We start from the raw sequence: 12,313 nt of genomic DNA, 5'->3' as shown, positions 1-12,313 counted from the left end.
ATATTATACATACACATCATTCCCCCCTAAGTCTTGTGCCACTGGCCTTTGCACTGTCTGCTCTGGCCCTCGACTTGAGTGCCCAAAGCCCTTGCACCTTGTCTGTGCTTGGGAATAGTTCTCTCCCTGTAGACCCCCAAGTCCTTATTGCCACGACATTGGGAAATGGTCAGCAGTGGACGGTTGGAGGTTGCAGTGGGGGTTGAGTGGGTTCTGGGTGTGATCCATGTATGTCAATGGCTGCATACATCCATCCCCCCCCCCATCCCCCTATACATAGACCATGTGTGTGGCTCGACATCTGCATTTGCATACACGTACAGAGAAAAAAAAAATAGGGTGAGTTACAACACTGTTTGGGTTTAGCAGTAGTGGAACAAGTACATATTACAGGTAAGGTACATACGTGGTATTACAGTCTTGCCCCTGGGGTACAGGTGCAGGTGGGTGAGGACACTAGTTCCAGAGTAACTGGACTGTGTCCAGATTGTCTGATGGTGGCGCTGTGCCCCCTGCCAGCTGGGTGGGCTCGGATCGCTCAACTGTCTGGGGCTCAGGGCCTTTGCCGTTGCCTAGTGGTGGGCAGAGCCACAGCAATGTGTGCCCTCCCTGTCCTACTTTGAAGGCTGCAGGGTCTCCCTGCTGCCATTCAGCGGTAGTTGGAGCCTGGTCATCTCAGGTCCCGTTGGGAGAGCTGGAGGGTGCTAGCCTCTTGTTCCTGGAATTGGCCCTGGTGGCCAGCGAGATAGGGCCGATCTGGGGCAGGGTGCCAGTAATAGTGCCTGTGCCGTCCGCTGATCGCTGGCTCTGCAGTGGGTATGCTCCCTCTGTGTGTGGTCACAATCCCTGGGGCATCACATTGGTCCCGGAGGCACAGGCTACATGATCGGGTAGCTCGCTGGACCTGGGTGCTTCCAATGGGAGGTTGCCCTTGGTTTTGTCGGCGTACATGTAGAGCCTGGCATCGCACATCATTTCTTCACTTACAGTCATGATACATTGGCTCCGACCGCAATCACCCGACTCGACATTGTTAGTTGTCTTTACATATTCGCATTTGTCAATTACGTCTTTGCATTTGTCAATTACATCTTTTCCATGTATACTACCGGCATCGCTGTTCAAAGTTACATTTAGAAACTTGCATTTGTTAATTACATCTTTTCCATGTATCCTACCGGCATCACTGTCCAAAGGTACATTTAGATACTTGCATGTGTTAATTACATCTTTTACATGTGTATCACCGGCATCGCTGTACAAGGAGTGGAACTGTCCCTTTAATTGTGCTGCGTTGCCAGTCTCCTTTAAAAAGGTCTTGCAATCTTTACCCCAATCCGGTTCGCTGCTCGGCATCACATGTTGCTCTCTCAACGCTGCCCCTCGTGGTCTGGTCGTGGCCATCTTGATTTCAGGTGCTTCACCTCATGGTGCGGGCGCCATCTTCTTTCTCTCCACGAGGTAGGCTGCAGTGATCCTTTTCTCCCCAGGTTCTGCCATGGAAGTCGGGAAGTTACCTTCTGCACCGATCTTCTTCCTCTGGAATCCTGTCACTGGAGCCCTGAAGGTGAGATCTGGATGTTTGGGTTGGATCATCTCACCGTTGGGTTGTGCGGTCTGTGTCGTCGCCTCGCAGTCGAGTTGGACGGTAGGATCTTCAGGTGCTGTGATGGATCCAAATTTGGGGCCGCATAGGACGTCGAGCGCCGGGCCTGGAGGCTTTCCCAGCTGCAACAGATTTGGATTTGTTTCATCCATCTTCTTTCCAGCAGCGTTGGACCATCACCAGCAACGATCCACAAAGGTAGCTTGTGCATCACGCCGCCGTAGAACACCTGGACATCCACGTTGCCAACGACTGGGATGGTATCGTTTGTGTAGGTGAGCAGCTTCACCTGAATCGAGAGCATTTTAGGTAATTTGACTGGATTGTCCCAGAGTTTCTCAAAGGCCGCCTGATTCATCAGCGATTGGCTCGCCCCTGTGTCGACCTCCATCGAGACTGGAACAACGTTGATTTCAACTTCCATTTTCAACGGAGAGCTCTCGGTGGAGCAGGTAAACACTCCGTACACCTCTTCCTGGGGCTGAGCTGCCTCCTGGACTCTCTCTTCCTCTTCATCAGCGCTGGAGCCCGGGTGATCAGCCAACTCTTCAGCGACTCGGTGAGTAAAATTTCTTTTACACATTTGCTGGAGATGGCCTTTCGTGTTATAGTCTTTGTAGCAGCACTGGTGGGCCCTGTGATTTCCTCTACAGCGCCAGCATGGGGTTGGCCGGTTGGCCCCATGTGGCGGATTCAGTGTTGCGGGATTCGGGGTAGCAGTCTTGCCTCTAAAGGGCGCCATCGGTTCACGGTATTTGCCGGGGCTAGAGTCCTGGGGGTGAGTCATAGAAACATAGAAAATAGGTGCAGGAGTAGGCCATTCGGCCCTTCGAGCCTGCACCGACATTCAATGAGTTCATGGCTGAACATGAAACTTCAGTACCCCATTCCTGCTTTCTTGCCATACCCCTTGATTCCCCGAGTAGTAAGGACTACATCTAACTCTTTTTTGAATATATTTAGTGAATTGGCCTCAACAACTTTCTGTGGTAGAGAATTCCACAAGTTCACCACTCTCTGGGTGAAGAAGTTTCTCATCTCGGTCCTAAATGGCTTACCCCTTATCCTTAGACTGTGACCCCTGGTTTTGGACTTCCCCAACATTGGGAACATTCTTCCTGCATCTAACCTGTCCAAACCCATCAGAATTTTAAATGTTTCTATGAGATCCCCTCTCATTCTTCTGAACTCCAGTGAATACAAGCCCAGTTGATCCAGTTCTTCTTGATATGTCAGTCCCGCCATCCCGGGAATCAGTCTGGTGAACCTTTGCTGCACTCTCTCAATAGCAAGAATGTCCTTCCTCAAGTTAGGAGACCAAAACTGTACACAATACTCCAGGTTGGCCTCACCAAGGCCCTGTACAACTGTAGTAACACCTCCCTGCCCCTGTACTCAAATCCCCTCGCTATGAAGGCCAACATGCCATTTGCCTTCTTAACCGCCTGCTGTACCTGCATGCCAACCTTCAATGACTGATGTACCATGACACCCAGGTCTCGTTGCACCTCCCCTTTTCCTAATCTGTCACCATTCAGATAATAATCTGTCTCTCTGTTTTTACCACCAAAGTGGATAACCTCACTTTTATCCACATTATACTTCATCTGCCATGCATTTCCCCACTCACCTAACCTGTCCAAGTCATCTGCAGCCTCATAGCATCCTCCTCGCAGCTCACACTGCCACCCAACTTAGTGTCATCGGCAAATTTGGAGATACTACATTTAATCCCCTCGTCTAAATCATTAATGTACAATGTAAACAGCTGAGGCCCCAGCACAGAACCTTGCTGTACCCCATCATCTTCTTGAAATCGCAGGCCGAGGCCATGAATGCCTGGCTGACGTTAATTGCCTTCTGCAGGGTGACCGTGGTATCCGCAGAGAGCAGTCTGTGAAGGAGGCCCTCATGGCCGATTCCAATAACAAATATGTCCCTCAGTGCTTCGGTGAGGTAGTCGCCAAAATCACAAGGTGCAGCCATTCGTCTCAGGTCTGCAGCATATTTTGAGATTTCTTGGCCTTCGGGCCGTCGGTGTGTGTAGAAGCGGTGTCTGGCTATGAGGATGCTCTCTTTAGATTTGAGCTGTTCCTCTATCATCCTTACGAGCTCCGCGTACATTTTGGTTGTCGTCTTCTCTGGGGCTAGCAAGTCCCTGACAAGGCCATAGACGGTGGGTCCACAACTGCTGAGCAGGATAGCTCTGTGCTTATCAGCCAGCGAGGTCGGTGTGTCTCCAGCCAGGTCGTTCACGATGAAATAGTGTTCGAGCTTTTCCACAAAGGCATCCCAATCTTCCTCATCGACAAATTGTTGAGAGTTGCCAAGGTTAGCCTTTATTGCGTGGAAATTTGTCATCTTGTCGCTAGTTATTGTGTCTGTAAGCACGCTAGTAATGACTCCATGAGGTAAAGTATTGCACTTGAACTGTTGTGACCTTAGTCCATTTATTGCAGCTCCTGAATGAGGGTACAGTGAGGTGAGCTCCCTTTTATACCTGGTTACCTGCAGTGTGCAGGTGACCCCTAGGTCTCTACCAGTTGCACCCTCTGGTGGTACAGGCATAGTGTATACAGTGTGAATATACATTCAGTGGTCTTATGTAACTGTACATTGAGTGTACAGGGTATATTATCCATACACAACAACAGTTTTGCCACTGGTGGAAAAATATTGCTGAAACAAGGAAGGTATTCTAGTCGATAATGGTAAACACCGCACAAGTGAGTTCAATGGAGCGAAAAAAAGTGCTCATTACACAGTGCTGCTCAGTGGGTTGAAGAATTAAAATAAACTTAATTAACTCATAGCACTTAACTATCGCAATGAGACATTTTGTTTATCAAAAATCATTTCACTCCAGTGGAAGGTTGTGTTTTATCCTTAATTACTACCACTCTGTGGAGTTCCTTCCAACCACAGCTTTCTACATCATCATCTGTCCAGCACACAAAAAGCATTTGACAGTACATTTGTGTTTCCTGTTGAAAGCAAAGCAATTTTAGAATCGTATGTAAATACTAAATGAATTTGTTCAAAAATGACGGGTCAAATTTGATCGAAGAGACCAAAGTGAAATTTGCTTTGACAATTTTGGCATGAGACTTGGAACATGTTTTAGTGTACTGCATCCCCGTCAATATTAATAAGGGCAATTGGAAAGAAGACACAAGTATATTTATATCAAGAATATTTTGTCAAGAATCAATGAAAACTGCACAGCAATGTTTCAGAATTAGGATAATTTAAGGCTTGTTTTGCACATCTCTGACAAATGTTTTTCGAAAGTTTAGACTATCTGATAACTTTTTCCGTGATGTCAGTTCTGTGCCCTCCAACAGAACTGTCACCATTAACATTGCATGAGCAGGCATGCCATGGTTTAAAAGATCAGATAATCGAGTAATAGTGTACCAATATGCCAAGTGTTTCAGATGAATGAAGGGTGAGACCACATCAACTGGCCAATCATCAATGGTCCACTAGGTTGTTTAAAATGTTCCCACTAGCTTTTCAGATTATAAGCTATGCTATAATATTGACACTGAGTGAATGAAGCAATAATGGCCAGATTTTGCTCTCAGTGGCGAAGAAAGGACTTTCGCCGTTCATCTCACATACAGTTGTCCACAGACTTTTTGCGGGCTTGTCAGTGGAGACTACCAGTCATCCAGCATCTGTTTTAGCGCAGCGCTCTCAGCAGGGTATCTGTGGCGTCTGTGAACAGCGAGGCTCTTCAACCAATCAGATTGAAGTATCCTCATTGAGCCACGCATTCCAAACCAGGAAGTAAACAACAGGAAATATAAATTACATTTAAGTCGTGTACAGAAAGTGAAATAAAGATTGGGAAATATGGAATTGAGAGAGAAATAAAAAAGACAAATAGAAAAGGAAAAAGAAATTTTAAAATAAATCTGTGACATTTAATTTTCTTCTGAGGGAATGGGACTCACACTTGTAAAATTATTTTTTTTAGGGCCAGAGAGGTTGTTCAACAGTAATTATCACTTCTTACGCCATTAAAAACTCACTTACTCCTAAATGTACCAGCTCTCACTTTTTCAGCCATTTTAAAAATGGAAATAGTTGGCGAGTACAGCAAGTTCACACCATTACAGTGATTTCAATGCTGAGGCTTTCGGCGAGAACTGTAACATTGCACCCTGTGTCGTACCAGGGTATCTCTGACAGCAACTTCTGGATTTTCATGTCTCACTGCGCATGTGCGGATGCCAGAAGTTGCAGTCCGATTTACGCCGATAGCCTTACCATTATTTTTACAGCGAAATCTGGGCCATTAAAAATAGCGTTGTTTCACTCACACCTGGTGCATTATGTGCTTCATGCATTTTGAGTTTTGTCCTAGTTTTAGAAGAAATTGGAGCACTCAATGTGCACGGCTTGCTTCCTCCAGCTACTCACACATCAATCTGATTACCAGCGCCGAACTACCAGTCATGGGAAAGGTTGAATTCACACCACTGACAAGGATTTACTGGACTCCATTTATATTGAGAGACATCGGCTGTTATACTAGAGCCAGCACAGTGTGAACATCTACTCAAAAGTTTCCATTTTAAAGTTTGCAGGAGGAAGTGAAATAGAGCCAATGATTATAACAACTTGTATTTGTATAACACCTTTCACATAGTGAACCGTCCCAAGGCGCTTCACAGGAGCATTATAAAACAAAATTTGACACTAAGCTACATAAGGAGAAATTGAGTTAAGTTTTAAAGAACATCTTGAAGGAGGAAAGAGAGGTAGAGAGGAGGAGAGGTATAGGGAGGGAATTCCAGAGCTCAGGGCCTTTGCAGCTGAAGGCACGGCCACCAACGGTTGAGCAATTAAAATCAGGGACGCTCGAGGACAGAATTAGAGGAGCACAGCTATCTCGGGGGATTGTGAGGCTGGAGGTGATTACAGAAATAGTGTGGGGGGTGGGGAGGGAGGGGGGGATTTGGAAAAAGGGATGGGAATTTTAAATTCGAGGCATTGCTTAACTGGGAGCCAATGTAGGTCAGTGAGCACAGGGGTGATGGGTGAATGGGACTTGATGCGAGTTAGGACACGGGCAGCAGATGGCCTCAAGCTTACATAGGGTATAACATGGGAGGCCAGCCAGGAGTACGTTGGAATAGTCAAGTCTAAAGATAACAAAGGCATGGATGAGGATTTCAGTGGCAGATGAACTAAGGCAGGGACAGAATCAGGTGATGTTCCGGAAGTGGAAATAGGTGGTCTTCGTTATGGTGTTGATGTGGTCGGAAGCTCAATTATGGGTCAATTATGACACCAAGGTTGCAAACAGTTTGGTTCAGCCTCAGACAGATGATAGGGAGAGGAATGGAGTTGGTGGCTAGGGAACAGAGTTTGTGGCAGGGACTTAATACAGTGGCTTCAGTCTTCCCAATATTTAATTGGAATAGAGAAGTCAGGGCACTCTGTGGTTGTATTACAAACCTGATGCCAAATTTACACCAAGTAGCTGGTATAAGAACAAAAATATATTGAGACCATGCAAGATATACTCTCTCTTCTCATATTCTTGAGCACCTAATGATGTTTTCATTAGAGGAGTCAGTTGAATAATCAAAAATCCGCATGTGGTGAAAATGATCTTATTAGTGGCTAAAGGAAGCTTTACCCGTGATTTTTAAATACCTTTTTAATGACAATTATCTTCACTTTATATTAAAAGTATAACAGTTAATTCATTTGCAGTTCAGTAACAAATTACTTAAAAATCATTTCAAAATTAGCTATTTTAGGTCGGTCCATTGACCGGGAATCGATTGAAGCCTATTTTAACTCAAGAGATTCAATTAAAAAACAGACGTGATTCATTTATTTAAATAATGAATAATTCAAAACTTCTGATAATTGACAATGGTTCTTTTGTATTTTTTTCTGGAAATTTGTTGGTCCATCGATTACCATACTAATTCAAGAGAATCTGCGATATGCCTGGATTATCAAGACAGCACTGTTGAGACTATGCCTCAGTTAAACACAGGTAATTCCAATTGCCTCATTTAGACATTCTTGTCTCTGAATTATTATTGTGATATCCTGTTTTGATTGCTGCTGGGTGCTGCAGGATAACTAAATTAAATAAGGTATTTATAAGAACATAAGAAATAGGAGCAGGAGGAAGCCATTCGGCCCCTTGAGCCTGCTCCGCCATTTAATAAGATCATGGCTGATCTGATCACGGGCTCAGCTCCACTTCCTTGCCCTTCCTTGCCCTGTCACTCACAAATATGTCTATCTGCGTCTTAAATATATTCAATGACCCAGCCTCCACCGTTCTCTGGGGCAGAGAATTCCACAGATTTACATCCCTCTGAGAGAAGAAATTCCTCCTCATCTCAGTTTTAAATGGACGACCCCTTATTCTGAAACTATGCCCCCTAGTTCTAGATACCCCCACGAGTGGAAACATCCTCTCTGCACCAACCTTGTCGAGCCTCCTCATTATCTGATATGTTTCAATAAGATCACCTCTCATTCTTCTGAACTCCAATAAGTACAGGCCCAACCTGCTCAATCTTTCCTCATGTCAACACCTTCATCTCAGGAATCAACCTAGTGAACCTTCTCTGAACAACCTCCAATGATAGAATATCCCTCCTTAAATAAGGAGACCAAAACTGTACACAGTACTCTAGGTGTGCCTCACCAATATCCTGTACAATTGTAGCAGGACTTCTCTGCTTTTATACTCTATCCCCCTTGCAATAAAAGCCAACATTCCATGTGCCTTCCTGATTACTTGCTGTATCTGCATACTAACTTTTTGAGTTTCATGCACATGGACCCCCTGTACTGCAGCACTTTGTAATTTTTCTCCATTTAAATAATAATAATTTTCTTTTTTATTTTGTCTGCCAAAGTGGATAACCTCACACTTTCCCACATTATACTCCATCTGCCAAATTTTTGCCCACTCACTTAGCCTGTCTATAACCGTTTGCAGATATTTGTGTCCTCACAACTTGCTTTCCCACCCATCTTTTTTGTATCATCAGCAAACTTGGCTACATTACACACAGTCCCTTTATCTTAAAATTACTCTCACTTTAGAGAGGAGAGTCCCTAACATATTTATTAAAGATAAAAAAAACGACACTGGCCATTGAGGCAGGTATTAATCCATTTCCTAACTGCGAAGAGATATAACTATTTGTTCTCAGTATTCACGAATTGCCAGCTGAGGTGACATAGGTGGCGCTTCATCTCAGGATGGTGGGTTTGTCGACTGCAGCCAAGTCAACCATTGTTCCTCTTTGAATGCTCTCCATTTCTAACTCAAAGTCGGAGGTGGGGGGAATGTGAATTGCTCAACCAGCCATACAGGTGCAAAACAGGAAGATGTTTTGAGGGACAGGCTGATTCTTGTTCATTTGTTGTGAGTCCTTGCTGTGTTCTGATGCCCCTGTACAAGTGTGCATATTTGTTAGAAATAAAACAGCCACATGGTCTGCCAGAAACACCTTGCCTGCTCATTGACAGTGCGTCATGGGATGCTCAGTGCCAATCATTCTTTTCCTTATCGAGACCTGCAGTTGTAAAATATTACCAGGAATGTAACAATTGTGCACTGTGCAAGTAAAAAGAAAAATCTGTATGGGAAAGGGCATAAGTAATATTGCTAAGCTTGTTAATGCCTCCTATTTCTGTTGAATTACAATTTCAATAGGACATCTTAAAAGTTTCCCAACTTACACTCATGTCAGTTCCCTAAATTCCAGCCTGATTGAAATTCTATTTGAATAATTTTCAATCTTTTGAAAAATTCACAAGAGCATTCCTTTGAAAAGGGATTTTCTTGACACCTACAAAAATTTGAATAAAAAAAAAATTCTGGGGGAAAAAGCCAGTAACTGAACAGTTATTAATGAAGCTTCCAGTGATGGGGCTGGAGTCGAACATTGATGTTCACCTTCTGGGGCAAGGATTTAAACCGATTACAGCCTGATGGGGTAAACATCGCCTCTGTCTGTAATGGACAAGGGTCCAAGCACAAATGGACTACAATTTAGCACAAGTGGCACTGACCTGGTAATCGGACTCAGTGTGACTATAAGGACTGCAGGTGGGAATTATAGAAAATTCAGATGGAGCAGTAGAACTGCCTACTTTTACCGATAAGGTGTTAAATATCACGATTGGGATTTTGCTCAAATGACAATTAAGTAAAACCAAGTGCATTATTCTTCTGTATGCACATTCTCCCTATTAAATCGATGCTATTACAATCCTAATCGGGTAACACTCCCCTCTTTCGTTAAAAATGAAAAAAAGAACAAAATAGTAATAATGCTCCCTTCGAGTTTGAAACCCTCAAGTTGTTGCACAGAAAATAATCAATTCGGGAAGAGTGTTACAAAACAGTAACACACATCAGGGGTTCCGATTGCCTCAAACTGCATCTGATCCCAACTGGTTTACAAAAGCATTCACACACTTTGCCCTCACTGACATTTACAGTGCAATGTCATTTATCTCTCCGGTGTTATCCTCATTTAAATTCAAGAGTTCACATCCGACGCTACTACTCCGTTATAGTTACTAAGTTTCTTAGTGAGAATATATGCTCCATAACAGGAAGAGAGAGGCTTGACAGCCGTATAACTCTAATCCAGAATTCCATTAAGTTAGTCAACAGGAAAAGAAAATGTTATTGAGAAATAATAAATTAACAATGCTCTTGAATATATTTAGCCTTGCAACTGCAGAGACTACATGGCAAGATCACAAATGTTACAAACACAGCTCAAGCTACATGTACAGAAAACTATCAGACACTTTTAAAATACTGCGAGAAACAGTTTTTTTTAAAAGGCTATGAACAGGATACAACTACTGTCCAGCAAAAACACAGAAATAGTTTGCTCTTGGAGTCCGTACAACAAGCAGTGTAACGGTGTTGAGCACCTGCCTATGGTAGATATAGAGAGGGAGATGTGGAATAGCTCCAGTCTCTATCTCGCCACATATGTGTGGAGTGCTTTCCTGTGAGGAGCTAATCGCATCTATAATGTTAAAACCAATGCTGTATAAAGCCATATTCTCACAGCATTCTAAGAGTTAAAACTAAGTTCGTATCAGCGTTGATTAAAATCAAAAGCACCGACGGCTGTGCTAAATGCAGACAGCAGCAATGTTAGCAAGATGTGTCGCCGTGATGTTCCTGAATCGGAGCAGAGCAGCCAGTAAGGATACAAAGGAAAATCTAAACACTTGCTCCTTTTATCCACTCTGCAGCACTACGACCATATGACGGACAAGTTATTTCAACCAACCAGACTCAAGCAGTTGCAAAGGACACACCTTGGCTCCAGGAAATCATTGGCTCCTCTCTGGGGAGCGGAGGGTGTTCAGTTATTAATGACCGCTGAGCAGGCAGCCCGATGTCAATGTGACAACTGATAGTGTGAATCATGCACCACTAAGGACTCTGGAATCGAGGGGAAATATAAAGGAGCTTAGCAGCATTTTCATCCACTGGATTGTCAGTCTCGGCGAGACACCAGAGCTATTGCAAACAACGCAAACAGATGCTTATTGTTAGGGCACAGCTCAAGTATTGCTGCACATCAGAGAGCAGGATACATGCTTATGAACACCAAGAAACAAACCCTTCGTCAATAGCTCCAAGGTAGCCAGGTGAATTGAGATAGATGCATTAGAATATTAAGGTAAGCTCATTTTTTTTACTTTGATGCTTCATGCCGAATTCTGCTGCGTGCCTAATTTCAGATATTACTAAAACATGTGTACAGTAGATGTGTGTCACATTAGTGGTTCTTCAATTAAACTGAACTGTTATTCCAGCTCCCTCTCCCAACCAAGAGTATTGTGAATATTTAATATAGGTAAAGTTCTGATACATGTACTTTAATTGCAAAATCCCCCCGCCCCCCAATCAGAAAATACAGAACTGAAGTTAAAATAAGAATTGAAAAAGATTGTCAGCATATGTATAGGACACATCCTCTGTGTTTCAAACCAGTAGACATGCTCAGGCAGAATATTGCAGTGCAAGAAAGCTATAGCAAGAATACCCAGCGAACTGTCCTGTGTAACCAGTAATCAACATGGGTCAGCATTTTTAAAAAGGTGAATTCGGGTTAAAGCCTCTGATCCTGCCCTAGGTCATAGCCAAAAACCACCATGGCACAAAGACAAGATGAGCATATTACAAAAGCTTATTGATCTTCTGTTGGACTATGTCTGCAGGTTGGTGGTTAATGATCATCTTTAAAACAGCCTATTGAAAATAGGGCAGTTATAAAATCTGGTTACCAACACATTCAGCAGTGGTACAAGATAGTTATGAATAAAATCGCATCACATTCCATACTTCTGAACTCTAGCGATAATTAGCAAGATCACAGCAGGGATGCTTTCAAATACATTCTTTATTTCACAATATTTCTCAAAGCATTTGGCATTTTCTATTTATCTGTATTCTGTCAGGCTGTCCAAAACTGATACTGTGATGCATTGTTACGTACAAACAAAAATATTTTTGCTTTCTAGTAAGTCAAGGATTTTAAAAAAACAAAATAACCCAATTTGGCACCATAAACCTGTCCTTTTTTTTTTTAAAAAGCTGGTAATCGAACCGCATGAATGCTGAGAAGTCAATTAAATCAGATGACCTTACTAAATGATGGTAATAAAGCCGCTTCT

At 43.3% G+C, this 12,313-nt stretch overlaps 1 protein-coding gene across 4 annotated transcripts in view; it reads right to left on the bottom strand.

The window, feature by feature from the left end:
- immp2l (inner mitochondrial membrane peptidase subunit 2) overlaps window positions 1–12,313 on the bottom strand; it is a 735,610-nt gene that overhangs the window by 361,279 nt on the left and 362,018 nt on the right. The gene's annotated exons all lie outside the window — the stretch shown is intronic.

This window comes from Pristiophorus japonicus, chromosome 15 (assembly GCF_044704955.1).
Source record: "Pristiophorus japonicus isolate sPriJap1 chromosome 15, sPriJap1.hap1, whole genome shotgun sequence".
NCBI lineage: Eukaryota > Metazoa > Chordata > Chondrichthyes > Pristiophoridae > Pristiophorus > Pristiophorus japonicus.
Note: the sequence above shows the minus strand (reverse complement) of the source record. Positions and strands in the feature narration are given on the sequence as shown.